Source organism: Hemiscyllium ocellatum, chromosome 24 (genome assembly GCF_020745735.1).
Source record: "Hemiscyllium ocellatum isolate sHemOce1 chromosome 24, sHemOce1.pat.X.cur, whole genome shotgun sequence".
In the NCBI taxonomy this organism is placed as follows: domain Eukaryota; kingdom Metazoa; phylum Chordata; class Chondrichthyes; order Orectolobiformes; family Hemiscylliidae; genus Hemiscyllium; species Hemiscyllium ocellatum.
In genome coordinates, this window is record NC_083424.1 from 22,071,853 (window position 1) to 22,093,546 (window position 21,694).

Below are 21,694 nucleotides of genomic sequence, written 5' to 3' on the forward strand. Positions count from 1 at the left end.
ATCCTCTTTGTTACTTTTTCAAAACACTCACCACGTTCGTGAGACACAAATTCCCATGCACAAAGCCATGTTGACTATCCCTATAATCAGCCCTTGCCTTTCTAAATATGAGTACATCCTGTCCCTCAGGATTCTCTCCAACAACTTGCCCACTACCAACCTCAGGCTCACTGGTCTATAGTTCCCTGGCTTGTCCTTACCACCATTCTTAAATAAAGGTACCACGTTAGCCAACCTCCTTTTTTCCAGCACCTGACCTGTGATTATCGATGATACAAATATCTCAGCAAGAGGCCCAGCAATCACTTCCCTAGCTTCCCACACAGTTCTTGGGTACACCTGATCAGGTCCTGGGGATTTATTCACCTTTATGTATTTCAAGACAGCCAGCACTTCCTCCTCTGTAATATGGACATTTTTCAAGATGTCGCCACCAATTTCCTTAAATTCTATATCTTCCCTGTCCTTTTCCATAATAAACACTGATGCAAAATACTGGGTTAGTATCTGCTCCATCTCCTGCAGCTCCACACAAAGGCTGCCTTGCTGATCTTTGAAGGACCCTATTTGCTCCCTAGTTATCCTTTTGTCTATAATGCATTTGGAAAAACCCTTTGGATTTTACATAGTTCTATTTGCCAAAGCTATCTCATGTGCCCTTTTTGTCTTCCTGATTTCTTTCAAGTATACTCCTACTGCATTTATACATCTTTTAAGGATTCACTTGATCTCTCATGTCTATACCTGACATATGCTTCCATTTTCTTCATAACCAAATCCTGGATTTCTCCAGTCATCCTGCATTCCCTACACCTACCAGCCTTCCCTTTCACCCTGAAAGGAATATACTTTCTCTGGATTCTTGTTATCTCATTTCTGAAGGCTTCCCATTTTCTAGCCGTCCCTTTACCCGCGAAGATCTGTCCCCAATCAACTTTTGGAAGTTCTTGCCGAATACCATCAAAATGAGTCTTCCTTCAATTTAGAACTGAAACTGTTATATCTGGTCTATCCTTTTCCATCACAATTTTAAAAATTAGTAGAATTTTGGTTGCTGGCCCCAAAGTGCTCCCCCACTGACCCCTCAGTCACCTGCCCTGCCTCATTTCCTAACAGTATGTCAAGTTTTTCACCTTCTCTAATAGGTACATCTACATACTGAATCAGAAAATTGTCTTGTATGCACTGAACAAATTCCTCTCCATCTAAACCTTTAACACTATGGCAGTCCCAGTCTATGTTTGGAAAGTTAAAATCCCCTACCATAACCACCCTATTATTCTTACAGTTAACTGAAATCTCCTTTCAAATTTGTTTCTCAATTTCCCTCGTACTATTGGGGCCCTATAATACAATCCCAATAAGGTGATCATCCCTTTCTTATTTCTCAGTTCCATCCAAATAACTTCCCTGGATGTATTTCTTGGAATATCCTCCATAAGTACAGCTGTAATGCTATTCCTTATCAAAAACCTCACTCCCCCTCCACTCTTGTCTCCCTTTCTATCCTTCCTATAACATTTGTATCCTGGAACATTAAGCCGCCAGTCCTGCCCATTACTGAGCCATGTTTCTGTAATTGCTATGATATCCCAGTCCATGTTCCTAACCATGCCTTCCTTGCTAGGCTCCTTGCATTGAAATAAATGCAGTTTAATTTATTAATCCTACCTTGTCCCTGCTTGCCCTGACTGTTTGACTTGCTTCTGTTCTCAACTGTACCAGTCTCAGATTGACGTCTTTCCTCACTATCCCCCGGGTCCCACCACCCACCCCCACCCCACCTTACTAGTTTAAATCCTCCTGAGCAGCTCTAGCAAATCTCCCTGCCTGTATATTAGTCTCCTTCCAATTCAGGTGCAATCCATCTTTCTTGTACAGGTCACTTCTACCCAGGAAGAGATTCCAATGATCCAAAAATTTGAATCCTTCTCCCATACACCAACTCCTCAGCTACACATTCATCTGTTCTATCCTCCTATTCCTACCCTCACTAACTCATAGCACAGGGAGTAATCCAGATATTACTATCCTAGAGGACCACCTTTCTATAGTCCTGCCTAACATTTCTATATTCTAGCATCAGAATCTCATCCTTTTCCCTTCAACATTTTTGGTTCCAATTTGGACAATGACGTCCTGCTGGTCCCTCTCTCCTTTGAGAACATTCTGTACCCTCTTTGAGACATTCTTGATTCTGGTACCAGGGAGGCAACACACCATTCTGATTTTTAACTGCTGGCCACTGAAACGTCCGTCTGTGCCTCTGACTAGAGAGCTCTATAACACAATAGAATCCGACATACCTCTCATGACATTAGAGAATGTCTTGATACCAGAAACTTGGCTGTTCATGCTACATTCCCCTGAGAATCCATCACCCTCTACATTTCCCAAAACAGCACACTTGTTTGAAATAGGGGGAGCCACAGAAGTCTCCAGCACTACCTGCCTATTTCTCTTACTTTTCTTAGAGTTAAACCATCTATGTGACTGTATCTGTGACATTTTTCCCTTCCTATAACTGCCATTCATCACACCCCCTAGCTCGTGTAAATTCCTCATTGCATCTAACTGGCATTCCAACTGATCCATTCAATCTGACTGGATTCACAACCAATGACATTTATTGCAGATATATTCCTCAGTATCCCATAAACTCTCTCAAAACTCCCACCTCTGACAAGAAAAGCATATCACTCTACTAAAGGCGATTTTGCTCCTTCCATCTACAGACCCAGAAAATAGCACCATCTTTTTTGCTCTACAAAACAGTGCTTCAGACTAACTTGATACTTATAGTTTATATTATTAAAGTTTAATCAAGAGACAGATCCCAACGAAAATATATAATCAAAAAAGAACCCACTCTACTCTCTATTGTAGATATACAGCAAGGCTATACCTAAAACTATATATGTATCTGTTTCTGTGCTGTGACCTCTACCAAACAGGTTCCTCCAAGATCAGTTGTAAATTTCACTGTTTAAGTTTTCCCAGACACACTCCAATGTCCAGCGATACATGAATTCAAACAGCAAAGACAATAACTGCGTAGATTCACTGCTGTGTCAGTTAGCAGTGTGGGCTTCTTGCTCTCTCTCCCTCACAGACCATGTGCTCGCTGTCTTTGACTTTCTCCCTTTTAAAAGTGTTGCTGTTTTGATTTTTTTTTCTCCGAAGTTCCAAAACAATTGCAACAGCATATAAAACAGTAATTGCTGCTTCTGGAATTCGAGGAAATCACCTCAAAAAAGGAGCAGCTGTTACAACTACAAATTTTTCCATCCTCCATCTTGGATTACCCAGAATCCAGCTTGCTTGACCTTTTCTCTTAGCTTACCATAATTTCAAAATTGTTGCTCTTTGTCCATGAGTCTTAAGCTTCTTTATTAATCTCACGTGAGGAAATGTTTTGTGAAAAAGTCAGAGTGTTAATTTTAACCTGTGCACTTGACAAGACACTGACTGGATTGGATCAGCAACCTATCTTATACCTTGCCCTATTTATATTCCAACAACAGGTTTTGTTTATACCTCCCAGTTATTTACTGCATTACTATCTACTTAGCTCTTACTTTTGGTAATACTTTCTTTTTGGCAATCATTTTTTTTGTAGGAATGGCAATCAGTCCCACATTTTCTTTCCTTTTGAAGTATGTTTGTTTTTTAAAAAATCTTTCTTCTAAGCTGCTTCCTGAATGCTGACGTCTAGATCTTACTATAGTTTTCCTTTTTGATGTGTGGTGTGCATTTTTCCCTTGTTCTACATAAAAGCCTTAAGTGCATTCCATATTTCTTCTGCAATTCAATTTTAAAGTTTGCTTTCCTGATTAATATTACCTATGCCTCCTTCATTACATCTGGGCTCAACTCTTCCAATGTTCCCCTCACTGGCATCCCAGCTCCAAAATTCTAACTGATTCAAACTACTGCCAACGCTTCTTCCACATTAAATCCTGCTAATGTTTTCCTATTGCCAATGTGAGCTCTGTTAAGGCAGAGTGGAATGTCTAGTCTGTGAAATATCTGTCTTTCTGATAACTCTTGTATGACTCTTCCTTTCTAATCTGGGATCATTCTGAAAATCCTCTGTACCATTTAGAGCATTTAGTAGGCAGAATCTTTCCTCTGTGACAACTTTTCGGATTATTTTGTCATTGGGACAGATGGGAAGATCAATTTCAGATTGCATAGAAGGGAGAAAGTCCCTGAATGGGCCAACGAGTAGCCAATGAGGATGAGTCTCCTGATATGGACAAGGGGAAGCACAATAGTCAGCAAGTAGCTCTTAACTGGACAGTAAAATAGCTCAATTGATTGCCAGCATCCAACTGACTCAACAACGTCTATATTGTCAGTGATATGCTGTCATGCTATAGCTACAGAAAGATATCATTCATCCCTTTGGATCTACAACTCCCCTCCCACCATCATTTTCCAGCCGTCTTTTCTCATCTCCCAACCTGTCAACACTGGGCCAGGAAAATCCATCCCCATGTATGTGGATGCGCTCCTTGACCTTGTTTCTTAAATGCAGTTGCCTCCACCAGTTTTCTTCACTTCTCCTCTTCAATCCAACTTTTGCTCCTCCACAATACATCCTGTCGGTCCCTGTGCAATCATTAAATCTCCTCAAATGGTTTCTACTCTTGTCATTGTCAGTGTATCCCAGAACTCCTTCCTGTCGATCCCTTCAGATATCAATCAGTAGTTCCTGTGGGAATTCTCATGATCGTCCACTAAAAGTCCAGAAGAGGGTTGGCAGAAACAGTGGAGAAATGACACATGATCATTTATACTTTTTCACAAGGCCGCCCGCCAAAGCTACAGCAGTTAGTTCTGGAACATAGTACATAGAACATTACAGTGCAGTACAGGCCCTTCGGCCCTCGATGTTGCGCCAACCTGTCATATCAATCTGAAGCCCATCTAACCTATACTAATCCATATACATCCATATGCTTGTCCAATGATGACTTAAATGAACTTAAAGTTGGCGAATCTAGTATCAGTACAAGCAAAGCATTCCATACCCTTACTACTCTCTGAGTGAAGAAACTACCTCTGACATCTGTCCTATATCTATCACCCCTCAATTTAAAGCTATGCCCACTCGTGCTCGCCGTCACCATACTTGGAAAAAGGCTCTCCCTGTCCACCCTCTGAATATCTTATATGTCTCTATTAAGTCACCTCTCAACCTTCTTCTCTCCAACGATAACAGTCTCAAGTCCCTCAGCCTTTCCTCGTAAGACCTTCCCTCCATACCAGGCAACATCCTAGTAAATCTCCTCTGCACCCTTTCCAAAGCTTCCACATCCTTCTTATAATGCGGTGACCAGAACTGTACACAATACTCCAAGTGTGGCCGTACCAGAGTTTTGTACAGCTGTAGCATAACCTCATGGTTCCGGAACTCGATCCCTCTATTAATAAAAGCTAAAACACTGTATGCCTTCTTAATAACCCTGTCAATCTGGGTGGCAACTTTCAAGGATCTATGTACCTGGACACCGAGATCTCTCAGCTCATCTACACTACCAAGAATCTTATCATTAGCCCAGTACTTTGCATTCCAGTTACTCCAACCAAAGTGAATCACCTCACACTCGTCCACATTAAACTCCATTTGCCACCTCTCAGTCCAGCTCTGCAGCTTATCTATGACTCTGTGTAACCTATAACATCCTTCGTCACTATCCACAACTCCTCCGACCTTAGTGTCGTCTGCAAATTTACTAACCCATCCTTCTATGCCCTCATCCAGGTCATTTATAAAAATGACGAACAGCAGTGGACCCAACACTGACCCTTGCAGTACACCACTAGTAACTGGACTCCAGGATGAACATTTCCCATCAACCACCACCCTCTGTATTATCCTAGCAAGCCAATTACTGATCCAAACTGCTATATCTCCCACAATCCCATTCGTCTGCATTTTGTACAATAGCCTACTGTGGGGAACCTTATCGAATGCCTTGCTGAAATCCATATCCACCACATCAACTGGTTTACTCTCATCTACCTGTTTGGTTCCTTCTCAAAGAAATCAATAAGGTTTGTGAGGCATGACCTACCCTTCACAAAACCATGCTGACAATCCCTAATCAAATTATTCTTTTCTAGATGATTATAAATATTATTTTCTAGATGATTATAAACTCTCTTTTGGAAAGACTATTACATCATCAAGAAGCATAACATTAGCTTCTGCCTAAATGTTTGTGAGCCCAACTCTACAATTAATATAAATGTGATAGAAACTGACTGCTTCCCGTATTGAAAGCCTCTCCAAACTATCTCGTCTTTGCCATGGCTTTGACCGTATTGAAAGCCTCTCCAAACTATCTCGTCTTTGCCATGGCTTCTCAATGCTTTCACAAGTTCCCTGCAATTGAACTCTGCTATTTGTTTTTGTCTCCAATTCCACTGTGATAATAATAGATCAGAATGCTGAATTACCATTGGCGTTTTTCAACTTTTAACTCCAAGAATTGTCTTTTAAAAGAGGTCTGCTACTGATTAAAGCAAAAGGCTGCAGCTGTAAATTTAGTGCTCAATGGCAGGGTTCTGTGGTGGACCCAGAGAATGTTGTGTCTGTAGAATGTCAGGGAATCTTCAAACAGAGCGAAAATTGTAACTGGAAGAGATAATAAAGTTGTTGACTATTTCCCCAATTGACTATTCCCAGCAATAAAGCCATGTCTTGCAGAGCGTTTTTTTAGTGTTTTGCCCTTCGGGGAAATATAAAGCTTCAGAAAAGAAAGTGGTTAAATATCAATTGCAATCCTATTCTGTGTGTTCTTAATGAAAGAAAGTGTGCTAGTGAACTGAGGTTCGTGTGGATTAGTCTGGGTTTGAGCATTAATTTTCTATGAAGGTCATAATTGAAAAACCACTAAGTGGTCATACTTGCATGTCAGGTAAAAATAACTCTCACTCTAGTGCTGGATGTCAACTGATCAGTCAAGAGAAACAGGACAAACAAATTTCAACTAACCTTCAAAAATTAAGAATCCTGAAATCTACTTTTCGACTATTGTTATCTATTCTTCTCAAAATAAACCACAGAGAAATTTAACTGTATAATGTATAATGTTTACCTTTTTGGACTTCTTATTCCTATCTGTATGTATATGTGCTGCATTATTATTTCTTACAACTTTCAACAACGAGTAAACTCACTCTTTTGTTAACTCAAGAGTGCCTGGTTAAACTGACCCTTTTAAAAACATCAATTTGTCTGCTTTGGCAGAAAGGCCCTATAACGGATGATTCTTTTGTAAACTAAACTTACTGCAACCAACAAAGGAGGTGGGTGAATAAAAAAAGGGAGTTAGTTTATCCCTCTTCACCTGAGAGTTTAGCAATTTGAGGTATGTATCTTGAACCATAATAATTAGAAAATGTCATCTAATGACAGGTTGTGACACCACCCCTCTCAATTCTCTCCTGACAATACATATCTCTTTCCCTCATAACTGCTATTAGATGGTCCTAAAAATGAGCAGTATAAGTCTACTGCTTTTGTTGTTAAATGCAATATAGATACTGAGTACAATGCAGTCTGTTGGCTTGTTTACTAATAATGTCTCTCTGGTTCTGCAGGTTAAAGAGAGAATTCATTATTGCCAGCATCAGTAAGAGAGCAAAACTAAAATCAAACCTAATTAGCGATCATATTTAGGGTAATTGTGTTTAGTCAGGATCGTAGAGACAATTACATTGCCTAGTGTGTAAATGTGTGTATATGCGTGTGTGTCTGTGCAAAAAAAATAGAGTCCTTGAACAGAAATGGATTGAAGTTGACAGAAAGTTAAGCTGAGGATGGAAAAAAGTGAAAGAAATAACTGGGTGGAAAATTTTTGTGAGAAAAGGGCATGGGCAATTATAGAAGACAGTAAAGAAACCAGAGAGTCTGAAAGAGTTTATAAAAAGATAGAAACACAAGAGGCAAAATGAAGAGCTGGACTTTCATTTCCCTCAGTTAGTGCAGATCAATGATGCCACCTTCAGATGCTGCAGTCAGGCAAGTTTGAACATTCTGAAGGAGACCTGCAAACAGTGGTTCTCCTCCACATAATGACACAGCTACTACTCTCGGTGTTTTAATGTAATGACAAAACATTGGTTCCAGTGCAGCAAAAGGCTACAACTGCAGAAAATAATTGGGTAATTGGCATATCCTGTCAAGCACTCAAGGCTAAAGGGTTAACTCAACAGAAGAGTCAGTTGCTGTTCAATATTCACTTGTTAACCAGGTTCTCTTCGAACATTTGTGTTCACCATAGAATGCATAAGTATAGATGTTGAGTGAGAGAAAAATAATGATTGGCTGTGACTATCTTCGTGAGGAAATAGCCAGTCTGTTTACTCACTCACTGCCTTGGTTCACATATGAAGGATGGGCAAGGAGAGTGAGTCATGCCCTTTCCACAATCCAATGATGTGCAGGTTAGGTGAATTGGTCATGATGAATTGCCCATACCGTTCAAGGATGTGTAGGTTAGGTGCATTAGTCAGGGGTAAATGTACAGTAATAAGGTAGGGGGATTGAGTCTGCGTGGATTACTCTTCAGGTGGCCAGTGTGGACTTGTTGGGCTGAATGGCCTATCCCCACACTGTAGTGTTTCTATGATTCTATGATATCTCAATCCATTTGGAATGAAAGGATGAAAGCTGGAATGGAAATTGATGCTCATTCAGTATGGTCAAGCCTGCTGCTGGGCTGTTTTCTTCCACAGCAATACGTAGTTGTGTTCCCACCTCCCACTTTCCATCCCCCAAAGAGACATTGTTCTAAAACCCCATCTGGTTCGCCAATCATTTGTAGCTGTCATGGTCACCATTTCTGAAATGAATTTTTTTAGATTTATTAATTTAATTTAAATTCCATGAGCTGCTATGATGGGATTCGAACCTTGACATCTGGATTACTAGTCCAGTGACACTACTTCTATACCGGTGGCCTTCATTTATGCATTTATGGTCTGCATTCCTGATGAAGGGCTTTTGCCCGAAACTAAGATTAGATTACGATTAGATTAGATTACTTACAGTGTGGAAACAGGCCCTTCGGCCCAACAAGTCCACACCGACCCGCCGAAGCACAACCCACCCATACCCCTACATATACCCCTTACCTAACACTACGGGCAATTTAGCATGGCCAATTCACCTGACCTGCACATCTTTGGACTGCGGGAGGAAACCGGAGCACCCGGAGGAAACCCACACAGACACGGGGAGAACGTGCAAACTCCACACAGTCAGTCACCTGAGGCGGGAATTGAACCCAGGTCCCTGGCGCTGTGAGGCAGCAGTGCTAACCACTGTGCCACCGTGCCGAGGACCAGGAAAACGTCGATTTTCCTGGTCCTCGGATCTGCCTGACCTTCTATGCTTTTCCAGCACCACTCTAATCTAGACTCTTCATTTATGCAGTGATGACCTCAGGGTCTGATGACTGGCCTCTAATAACCACAATCATTTTCCTGGGTGTCATGTTGGGAACACCAGTCATTGAAGTGTACTTTCACTTCCCCATAAGTTCTCAGTTTTGCAAAGGTGTCTTACTGCTATTTTATGGTTGAAGGTAACTTTGTTAAGTGCTCCCTACTGATGCTGGAGTCAAGAACTTTGTAAATGCAGTGTGAGTGAAGTATTACTCTGTATCTAATTCATGTGGCTATATCTGACGCGAGATACTTGATTGGCAGGCATTGGAGAGCTATGTTTTACATTGAAACCATACCATTCTTTGCATGGGTGTCACTATATCACCAATTGCCTGAAATGCATGTGCTCCATTTGACAGCAATGACCTCTCTCCTGCATTTCCCCACCTTCCAGACTCTCTGTGAGCTTTGCTGAGGAAGAAGTCCCAAGTAACACAACATTCCTGGATGAAAACAGAGCCGGGGAAGATGCTTGATAAAAAGTTCTCAATTTAGCTGCACTTCTCACTTCTCTTTGTCACCACGGTTGTTTTCTGCACCACGGGTCTTTACCCTTCAACTGTGTATCTAAATAGTGAGAGAGGAAGAAACAAAAAGTGGAATTAATTGAACATTTTGATTGCACATTAAGTGAATAAGCAAAAGCTGTATGTGAAACTTGCAGAAGCAGTAGGCCGTTAAATTAAGGAGATTGAGCAACATATGTCTGTGTGGTTAATTGGCTTAATTGCTTTTACTTGGACTATTAACACACTTGATCCAACCCAGCGATCACGATACTGCCTTTAGTGGTGCTTACTCTAATCAACGGCAAGCGGCAGGTTCTATTACAGTGAAATTTCCAATTGCAAGATTAACTTATAAATATTAATTGTAATCAGAGACCAAATAAAGCCAAGGGGTTATTAATAATGAATAGCTGGGATGGTTGAAGTTTGCGTGGGAGTCATGGAAAGTTTTCTTGTTTAACTCTGAGTTTTTAACTGATGGTTCTATGTTATTTTTGGATCTGGTGCTAATTAGATGTGGTTGGAAATGTTACCTGAAGCACCTAATTACTCGCCTTCCAAAACTAGCTACATGATTCTTTGGCAGTGCAAATCAGAGGCAGCTGTGGGAAAGATATAGGAAGCATGGGCAAGAGAATTCAATGGTAAATTTCTGCCATATTTTTCTCAGCTCTCTTTGACTAAAGAACAGTATTTGTGCAAACAACAGATGTATGTGACACTCTCCAAATTAGCTAGCCTCTAAATTAAAGAGATTCCTCTCACACAGTCCTAATTAGTTACGGTCCTAATACTCTTTCCGCTGGGTTACATCTGGGTCTTGACTCAAGTATGCCACCCCTTTTGCTTCCACTGTGAATTTGGAAGAGTTTAAGCTGCATGACTCTTTCACATGAATGGAAGGGTGGAGAAGTAGCCAACTTCGGCATAACAGTTTTTAAATCTCCTAAAATTTATATTTGAGTTCTGTGCACACCCAAACTTGGGTTGATCCAAAACTGTTTACTTTTGCTTTAATTCTCATGATTATTCAGATCTGGTATTACACTGAACTGCCCTTGGCCAGTTCTTTCCTATGATTCAAGATACTTTTACATAGAGTTTTCCTGAGATGTTTTCAATATCAGGGCTGATCTGCTTTAATAGCTGCATTAACAGTGGCAATATTGTCTTCGGCAGAAAGCACCTCAGTGTGATTCACTATTGTCACTGCTGTAGTGACTGTTTCAGACATTCTGTTTTTCTAAGCTCACTGAAAAACAATTTGACCTGGAGCAAAAATTTATTTTTTTTTTCAATTATTTTCTTCAACTGTGTAACTATGCATGAGATTTCTGCAATTGACCTGTAGCAAGGTCGAATCTTCACTGTGTCTTTTTCAGGGGAGGCTAATGTTTCTATATGTGCATGAAGACCATAATATATTGGAGAAGAAGTCAGTCTTTCAGCCCATCAAGTCTGCTCTCCCTATTTAATGAGATCATGGCCAATCTAATAATCCCCAGCTCCATTTCCCCATAAATCTTGATTCTCTTACTGATTAAAAATTTATCTCTGCTTTGAATGTATGTAATGACCAAGCCTCAGCAGTATAGTATCCCATAGATACACAACTCCCGGAGAGAAGAAATTCTTCCTCACCTCTGTCTCCCATGCATGACCCTTAATTCTGAGAGACTGCCCTCTGTTCCTAGACAGGGAGTAGAAACAACTTCTCCTCCTCTACTCAATCTAATCCCTCAGAATCTCGTATGTTTTGACAAGGTTGTCTCTCATTTTTCTATATTCCAATAAGTACAAGCTCAATCTATTCAAACCTCTCCTCATAAGACAATCCCTCCATACCTAATATTGGCTGAGTGAACCTTCTCTGAGCTGTTTCCAATACTTGTCTATCTTTCTTTAGATAACAGGATTAAAACTGTTCACAATATTTGGCTGTGGTCTGACTAATGCCTTGTATAGTTTTAGCAAATCCTCCCTACTTTTACACTCCATTCCTTTTGAAATAAAGGCCAACATTCGATTTGCCTTCCCAATTGCCCGCTGAACTTGGATGCTAGCTTACTAATCCCTGTGTTCTGTACATTCGCTACTAACCTTTGTTCCAACTCTTGAAAGTTTGAAAATCTAACCCAAGACTTGAATTCCAATCTGAAATTTATGGGCCGGTTTGGTTTGCAACTTCTTAGTGTTATTTTTTAAAATGATTTCCAAATGTTGATTCTTGCTAAAATACCAAAGCTGCAGCATGTGGGCAAAGACCAGGGTAGAGCTGAGGAGTGGGGGTTGATGATTGTTGGAGGGGAAGCAGAACCAAGCAAGAAAGTAAAAAAAATCTAAAATCTATAATATGGTGCCAAGTGAAACTAACCCTGCTCTTTTCCATCTCTCCTAACTAATACTAAGGTCATGAAGGTTGGTAGCTTCTTACTATACACCGTGAGTGAGGCAGGTATAGCAAGCTTTCTGGATAGGGGAGAGTGTTGGTTTCTTAAAATTAATTGCAAATGGTAGAAATACACAATACATCATATTTCCCATTATCGTCAAGCCAAGCATTAGGACTATCAATGTATTCCTGGCAACTAATGTTGCTATGACAAAGGTTCCAAGGGAGTGTAATTGATCACGGGGAAATCAATTCATCCCTCCAGTCCTGTAATGTTGATACATTTCAAACCCCTCAATGCACAACTCTCCTAGATATATCGCTCCATTTCAGAAAAAAGCAACATTTCATTTGCCTGCCTCAGAAGCATATAACATGCGAAAGTTTGCAATAGTGATTTCCCCCCTCTCTCTCTAAAGCAGGTTGACTTATGCAGGGAGAAATCTTTCCTGAAGCCAGTCCAGCATTCTCAAATAACTCTGCAATCTCGGGGAAAACTGGCCTGAGCCATGGACCAGATATGAAATGAGCAGGAATTTCACCTGGCTACAGTTCTAAATACAGGAGCACTGGTTGAAGAATTGCTTCTGAGCAAAAAAAGGGCTGGTGGGGTTGATATATCAGAGTGTTGGGATGGTTTTGAAGGACATAGAGAGAAATTACAGTGTTCCTTGTGAAAGTTGTGGGAGATATAGAGTTTGGAGCAATCACAATGTTGGGTACTTTTTAAAATTTATTCACAGAATATTGGTATCAATGGTTAGACCAACACTTACTGCCAAAATCCTAATTGCCTCGAGGGCAGTTAAGAGCCAACCACATCACTGTGAGTCAGGAGTCACATGTACACCAGATCAAGCAAGGACGGCAGTTCCCTTCCCTAAACAACTTTAGTGAACCAGATGGGTTTCCTGATAATGGTTACATGGTCATCATTATTCCCTAATTCCAAGTTTGATTTTTAGTTATTGAATCTGCCATGATGAGATTCAAACCTCAGAACATTACCTAGGTCTCTGGATTAATACTCTAGTGATAATGAGACTTCACCATCACTTCCCTTCACCTATCAAAAGATTGCTACAGTTAGGAGTACTTTCAATGTAAGGAACAAACACAGAAATTGCTGGAGAAACTCAGCAGGTCTGGCAGCATCTCTGAAGAAAGAAACAGAGTTAATGTTTCAAGACCAGAATGGCTCTTCATCCAAACTTTTGTTTCATGCCAGGCATTAACTCTGTTTCTGTCAGCACTGAGTCTGGTATGAAACAAAAGTTTGGATGAAGAGCCATTCTGGACTTGAAACATTAACTCTGTTTCTTTCTTCAGAGATGCTGCCAGACCTGCTGAGTTTCTCCAGCATTCTCTGTATTTCAGATATGTTGCTTTTTTTCCATCAATATAAAGGCTAGAGGATATGTTAAGGCATGTTCTAGTGCAAAATGAAGTGTCCATATTATTTGTTAATCATCTCGAGGTGCTTAATATCCAATTGCTTTTTCTTTGAAATACTGATCACTACAATATGGCAACACATTTACACACAGGAAGGTCACATCTTTTCCTATGTAATGAATGTTCAGCCTGGCTGGCGTTGGGTGAGGGAGGAATATTTGCCAAAACACCAGGACGACTTCCTGCTCTTCTCCAGAATGTGACCTAGGGCCTAACACATTCACCTAAACAGGGAGCTGCTGTCTTATTTTAACCTTCTATCCAAAAGACTGCACACCAAAACAGCAACTCTGCTGAATGCTATATTCCAAGGTGGGCTTGGGTGATGCATTGAAATTCTGTTGAGGGGGACTTGTATCCGCGACCTTCTAACTAAAAGGATGGAGAGCTGACAAACTGACTTTGAGGTATTGGAGAATCTACAATAAAAGCGATGCCAACAAAATCTTAGTTTGAGGAAATGCAATTCATAAACTGAGGTTTTATAATCCCTTGTGAGCTTGCTGTGGTAACAGGATAGCATCAAACAGCCCAAATCCGAGGCAGTATGAATGCTGGGAACTCGATGCTGGGTGTGGTGTCAATTGTAAATACAGGTGTCTAGGAGCATTCTTTGAGACATTTCTGGTGTTTTTCTTCCCAGGCGCCTTCCAGCACCGTCTTGACTCGCTAGGGAGAACAGCCCTCTGAGCAGAATGAAGTCTGACCTCTCACTGTCATCGGTTATTGAGCTCAGCACAACAAATAAAGCCCCATTTACAGGAGATTATCAGGAGCTGTAACCTGAGAGCAAGCACGTGACCTTCACAAAACATTTTCTTTTTCCACGTCCCCCTCAGTGGATTCATACAGCTGAGCAGCTCTTATGTCTAATTTATTGTGGTGAGGAGACTTTGGTGTCGAATTCAGATGAATAAAACTGACATGATCTATGCTAATTGACCCCGACCACCAATTACTTTGTGGAGATGACACACTAATCTTTAACACTGCTGCAATTCAATCCCAAACACTTTCCCATCTTATATTTGAAATTCTAAGGAAACAGCCAGCACCTGCATGGGTGCTGTGCGAAAAATGTTCCTGTAAATCTCCTTTGCATGGTCTGAAAGTCCTCCAGAATGTTTTATAATATGCCAGACATTGATATATCTATCCAACCCATTAATAAGCCCTATGATTTGGGAAATCACTTTATATTTTATTTATCTGAGGGCTAGGTTGTAGATTAGTGAGCAAATGCATGTACCATGACTGTGCGATGTGTAGACTTGGTGACATTAAAACAAGGAGAAACCTTGTCTCCCTGTCATGTGCAATGCCATGGAATTTACCACAATTAATGTTCATTAGGAAAGGAAATCTTTTACCCTTATCTGTTCTGGCCAACATGTGACTCTTCATCCACATCAATGGGATTGATTCCTAACTGCCCTTTGAAATGATCTAGCAAGCCATTCAATTCAACTGCAATTTGAGAGAGTCAACAAATGCAGGCTTTGCTAGCAATGCCCACATCTCATGAAGGAATAATGAAAAAAAAATCAGGCTGCACTCTTGCTCCTTATTCTATCCACCAGATCCATTGCTTTTCATCTGCTGCCTGCCACCCACCCAGGCTTATTTACTTCGGTACAGCATCATACAGGATTTTGAAAGCAAGCCCAGAATTTTCAATGAAGACCATTAAGTCACTATTCCGAGAGCTGAATTTGTACCAGAGTTTGGAGCTGCCAATAAATCTATTAGCAGTATCCCAAAGGATTTTGAATGAAACTTTGTTCTATTTTCATCTCAGTATTTCTCCCAGTTTCTCCTGGGGGTGATCATTTACTTGCAGGTGCCCCCACGTCACTACTGCCATCCTGCACACCCACTCTTATCCTGTCTGTCTTCCTCTTCCCTCCCTGAGTGTGCTTGCCAGCCTCCAAACCAAGTGCAGTGTGAGGGTCTTGTACTGCTTCACAGGGTCAAGGCATCAAGTTGGTGTCAAGAATGAACCACAAGAACTAAATGAGGATCTATCCTCCAGGACCTTATCACAGATGGCCATTGTTCATTTAAACCTACCATGAATTATTGTGAATTAACCAACTGAGATGACAGCATGGCTGGCTGCAGTCCTTAGGTCATTCAACCTCAGCACACTCAGGCTTTCAAGAAAGGCAGGCATTTGCCCTTGGAGATTGGATCTAATTGCCGTGACTATTAACCCTGATCAACATCAGTTAACTTAATGCACATCACAGAAAGAATATGGGAGCATCTTGTGCTGATGTCCAATGCTCTGCTTTCTACAATTGCTGCCTATTTTACCTTTTGGATAAAATGATCTTATATTGGTAAACGCAATGCAGAAGCTAAAGTCTCAGGTGAAACAGACGGTCAGAAGCAATGATATAAAATTGAGATTTATATTAGAGTGCCAGACAGGACCAACAGCTCAACTGCTTGATGAAGAGTTTATGCCTAAAACATCGGCTCTCCTGCTTCTCAAATGCTGTCTGACCTGCTGTGTTTTTCCAGCACCACCTTTTTCGACTCTGATACTCAAGCATCTGCAGTCCTCACTTTCTCACAGCTTTAGTGCTAAAGTACACACAAACAATGAGGCAAGCTGACCTAGTTCAGAAATGGGAGACACCCAAACAATGCACAGGAGAACCAAATTAACAAACGGAGAAGGCTATAGTCACATCATCTGACTGTCCCAGACTACATCAATTCACACACACACACTTACTATACAGTAATATAATCATGTGGTCTTTGCCTATGTAATACCATGAAGTTGTAATTGATAATGAAAATATATATGAGCACTGGAGTGCTCATTTGAACTCCAGTAGAGAAGCTCCTGCCACTGTCCAGCGTTGGGTCCCTGCATGCATAATTAAGAAACCACTTGACTATTGCAACTGGACTCTGCATGTTAAAATTTATAACAGTGTATTTTTGGACCTTTCAGAAGTACCTTTCTCAGTTCCTTTTAACAGGGCTTCATATGACAATGACCCTCAAACCACTGGATCCTCCATGACATGACAAGTTAATATAATAGACTTCCCTCAATAAATATCTGGCTCCAACCCCAGTGGCCTTCCCACAATAAAATGCCATTATCTACAGACGCTTGTTTGTGTGACTGTAATGCTTTATACCATCCTGCCTCTTTGCCCCTCTTTCCTCCTTTGATATGGTCCTTACAACATATGTCTTTGGACAAGATTTTGGTCATCCACCCTACTATCCCCTTCCCTGGCTCAGTGTCAAACTTTGCTTCAAAATATTCCTGTGATGTGCCTCAGGCTTGTTTATTCTATAAGCTTTTGTCATTGTAAAAGTTGCGTGCATGTGTAAAGGTCTTTGTGCAGCATCCAGGGTCTTCATTTGAAGAAAGAAAGCATATTAGTGCAGTGTGAGCAGGGAAATCATTGCAAAGACACATATTTAATGTGCATTCTTTGAAGGATTAGCTATTGGCTTATCTCATTCCCACAGACATCTGGGAATCATTGGCCCAAGACTGTCCAAAGTAGAGGAGGAGCATTTGGGAAGGTGTCCAGCACGTTGCGACTTGCCATCAGTAAAAAGCAGAAGCCAGGCGAAAACATCGCAAGGTGCGCAGTACCACAGCAATGCCCCACCCATCCCTTCCCATGACCAAGCCTCCTGAAGTCTCATCAATCTGTATATCTACCTACAGAGACTCCCGCTGAGAGTGGAAGAGAATTACCCTTGTCTGTGAGGGACTGCAAATGATGGTTAACTCATTGACTACTTTTCTGCACTGAGTGGGACTGATATGGTGTTAGAGTTGACATTGTCTGCCTGTCTGCCTAAGCATCTTTTCCAGGAGGGGTTTGCATTGTTCAATGCCAAATAGGGCTGCCTTCTCTGCCTGACACTCTCCAGTGCCACACTTCAACCTGGTTGCAGTCAATAACCTGAAGGTTGTCTGCTCTCAGTTGTCATCTTTCAGCCTCTTCTCTTCTGAAGAAAGCCCCTCCCAAACCTTTGTAATCTTTACTTATATCCATATTTTCAAACCCTCACAGGCATTATAAATTAATCTCTATGTTATGCCAGGTTGTGAATGGGATTTGGTGGGTGCCTGGAGCTTTAAACTCTGTAGTCTCCTGACCAACATGCAATTTCCCCATTCGTGGTTGGATTGTTTGAAATTAGACTGACCACCGAAAGTACGCTGGGCTCAGTCTACTTCATACCCGGCAATTTAAAAACAAAATCACCATAATCCATCTTCTGCTCAGTGCCACATCTATGTAAATGAAGATTATATTTTATAACGAAGGTTAATTTGTCTTTAAAATGGTCACAAAATCCTAAAAATGTGTGTCCCAGAAGTCACATGACTACCTTTTCGAGCTGAGACTGTACACATCTGAGGAAGAAATCACAAGAGACCTTTTTATGAAATTCAATGAACATTTCCAAGTGTAAACAGAAAAATCACTGACAATAGAGCTGTGAATAACTCCCAGCTCACCTGAACCTGACAATGTGAACAACCCAAACTAAAAGACAGTGGATTGTCTTGGTCAAAGACAATTTGGAGTACGATGGAGAAAATTGGATAGGCTACTGTTGTTTTCTGTAAAGCAGAGGAGGCTGAGGGGTGAATTAGTTGAGGTGTACAAATTACTGAAGGACTTGGATAAAGTTTCCCCATGAAAGAGGTAAATTACACAGGTTTGAGGTAGAAGGATTAGAGGTGACATAAGGAAATTCTTCCCAAATGCTCCTCCTCTACTTTGGACAGTCTTGTGATCGGTGTTTGGAATTTGCTGCCTGGTTTGGTTGCTTTATTCCTGATGAAGGGCTTTTGCCCGAAATGTCGATTTCGCTGCTCGTTGGATGCTGCCTGAACTGCTGTGCTCTTCCAGCACCACTGATCCAGAATCTGGTTTCCAGCATCTGCAGTCATTATTTTTACAACTGATGTTGAAATCTCTCAACTCTTAAAAAGAATCTGGATCAGCACTTGACGTGCTATAACTTGTAAGGTTATGGATCAGGTACCGAACAATGGGACTAGATTGCATCACACACACACACACACACAATGGATTAAATAGCACCTGTCTGTGTAGTAACTTTTCTATGGTTCTGTTGTCCGTTCCCCAGTATGTGGGTAATTCCATTCTAAATTTTGATCTGTAAGGTGCCAGTTTGAACTGAATTCCATGAAGAACTCTAAGAGACAGCATCAAATAGAGAGGATTCTCGACAGGAAAATGCAGGGAGGTAAACCAACTGAAAGATTGCTAAAACGTGTCTCCCAGAATTCACATGGCACATTGGATGCTGGCTGACTTGCTGTGCTTTTCCAGCACCACACTCTTGACTCTGACTCCAGCACCTGCAGTCTCCACTTTCTCCTCCCTGAAGGATTGCTGAACTGAACAAGGGCAAAAACTTGCAGTGTTGAAAAGTAACAAAATAGCCTTCCCTCCCCAGAACCTATTCTGCTCAGTCCACCTATGGGAGAAATCTCCAACTATTTGACTCCAAAAACCAGAGCAGCTGCTGAATTCTGTCTTCAAAATTTCAACCCCTTCACCTCAGAAACAAAATCTTCAAGCAAACCACGCCCATGACAAATGATCCTACTTCTGATCCTACTTCCATCTTTTACAAGTATCTCTCAACTGTCCAAACCTTTGCCTGTATACCTTAATGACATTGAGATGACACCCAAGCAGAAAATCTAGGTTTGTCTTTTTGGGTTTCACATTTTAGAAACATTTCACCAGGCCAATAAAAAAGAAGACAGTTCAGTTGAACAGTGATAAACCTATTCCAAAGACCTAGGCTTAAACATATTGGTCTGATTCCATTTGCAGGCTCCATATGCATTTCTTCCCCTTCCTGCCTCAAGACGAAACCTAGTGCTTATTTGACACTTACTTTGATCATGTCGGTTCCCTGATTGGCTCAGTTGTCTCAGGATAATGCCAGACTTGAGACCTCAATTCCTGTCCGGGCTAAAGTGGCACCTTCCTCCTCACCCTGCCTCTCCGCAAGCAGAAAGCATTGGTAAACCACTGAAAATCAATCTGAATGAAACATTAGCAGAGAAATCAGTCAAGGGCCAGCCTTCAGCCTAGGTACATAAGGTGACGATGGCTATTAGAGTGGAATGAGGGGATTGCTTAAAATACTTAATTCCTTTGTCAGCACTTACAGTACATTTTTAACATTGTTTTAAAATTGTACAACAATCTAAAATGGGAGATAATGGAGCAACCATTCATTGTCTATCTCTTCCACTAGTGAAAAAGAAAATGGGTGATTGATTTCACTCTACTTGTCTTATAATAAAATTCACATTACATACTTACACTTTACATTGAAGTCAAGACTAACTTAAACAAATCAACCTTTATTGTTTAATCTTTAATAAATACAGTTACATAACAGGATACCCAAACCTGCATTTACTGCAAGCTCAACAAAGGACCATTGATAGCAGGGGTGTAACCCAAAAATCTTCAAGCCGCAAAATAATGTTCTAGTTTTCTGAAGTAGGTGCTGACAGGACCGCAGGCTCTTACCAGGCTGTAAGGCTGCAATGAGCTTCACCCTCTGACATGCTTCTTGTGGGAATGCCTCTGGGCTGTAGGCCTTATGCAGGCAGACTTGAACTGGGAAAACAGAGAACGCCTAAGTATAACACATGAATAACTAAGCTGCAAAGTGAAATTTGAGCCACGGTGGTTGTGTGGGTGCTGGGGGAGGATGAGTGGGTGGGGGAGGTGCAGTCATTGACACAATCCAAATAATAAACCTGGCAGAGATTTTTTTTGTGTTTCTGGAGAATAATCCATCTCAGAACAAAGAACCCTTTTATCTCACCTTAAGTACTGTGTATTAAAGGCTGGGTCTTTGTACAAAGTGATGCACCACAATTCATTATTAATTCACAGCATAGATGGGATGTGTAAGAGTTAGCCAGATGTAACCTTAAACTCTACCTGCAACGTTCGTCCAGGAGACAGAGAGAGCAAACCTTCTCAAATTACATTAGACACTAGTCATGGAAACTCACAGGAAGAAATTAATTTTTAAAAATGTCCAGCAACTTTGAGAAATGTTTTACAAAATTCTAAGTGGTAGGAGAAAAAAATGCAAATTATTTGAGAGAGGCTGCATGTTTGGGAGAGGTTTGGGAATGTTTTAATAGTTTTGTAACAAAATTTTGATACAATGGATATTTGTCACACCAACAAATCTGCACGAGGCCCAATCCTTCACATTCTTGTCATTGTATCAGCCTGTAAAAGAACAGTTGTGTTAAAATGGTAACTTTTAGGCCCAAGGCTGATGTGAGCAGCTTATTTAACTGACTAGATAACACACTTTGCATTCCTGTGATAATGGAATGGCATGTCAGCTCAGTGGTTAGCATTGCTGCCTCTCAGTGTCAGGGACCCAGGTTTGATTCCACTCTTGGGTGACTGTGTGGAGTTTGCACATTCTCCCTGTGTCTACATGGATTTCTGCTGGGTGCTCTGGTTTCCTCTCACAGTCCAACAATGTGCAAGTTAGGTAGATTGCCCATAGTGTCCAGGGATTTGTAGGTTAGCCATGGGAAATTCAGGGTTATACGGTCAGGGGATGAGTCTGGGTGGGGTGATGTTCAGAGGTCAGTGTAGAATTGTTGGGCTCTATGGCCTGTTTCCACTCTGTAGGAATTCTATTCTATTCAGAGAAACATGGAATCCTTACAGTGTGGAAGCAGGCCCTTTGGCCCAACAAGTCCACAATCAACCCTTCGGAAAGCATCCCACCCAGACCTATTTCCCTACTCTACATTCACCCCTGACTAATGCACCTAACCTACACATTC

At 41.1% G+C, this 21,694-nt stretch overlaps 1 long non-coding RNA gene across 1 annotated transcript in view; it reads right to left on the reverse strand.

The window, feature by feature from the left end:
* The window catches only part of LOC132827311 (uncharacterized), a 29,288-nt gene extending 8,805 nt beyond the window's left edge, over positions 1–20,483 (reverse strand). Inside the window, exons 1-3 of the long non-coding RNA XR_009645987.1 lie at positions 20,400–20,483; positions 19,753–19,901; positions 9,853–10,032 (exon numbers count right to left, since the gene is read on the reverse strand). This is a non-coding gene — a long non-coding RNA (uncharacterized LOC132827311). The remainder of the gene's footprint in view (positions 1–9,852; positions 10,033–19,752; positions 19,902–20,399) is intronic.
* Between the last annotated feature and the right edge of the window lie 1,211 nt (positions 20,484–21,694).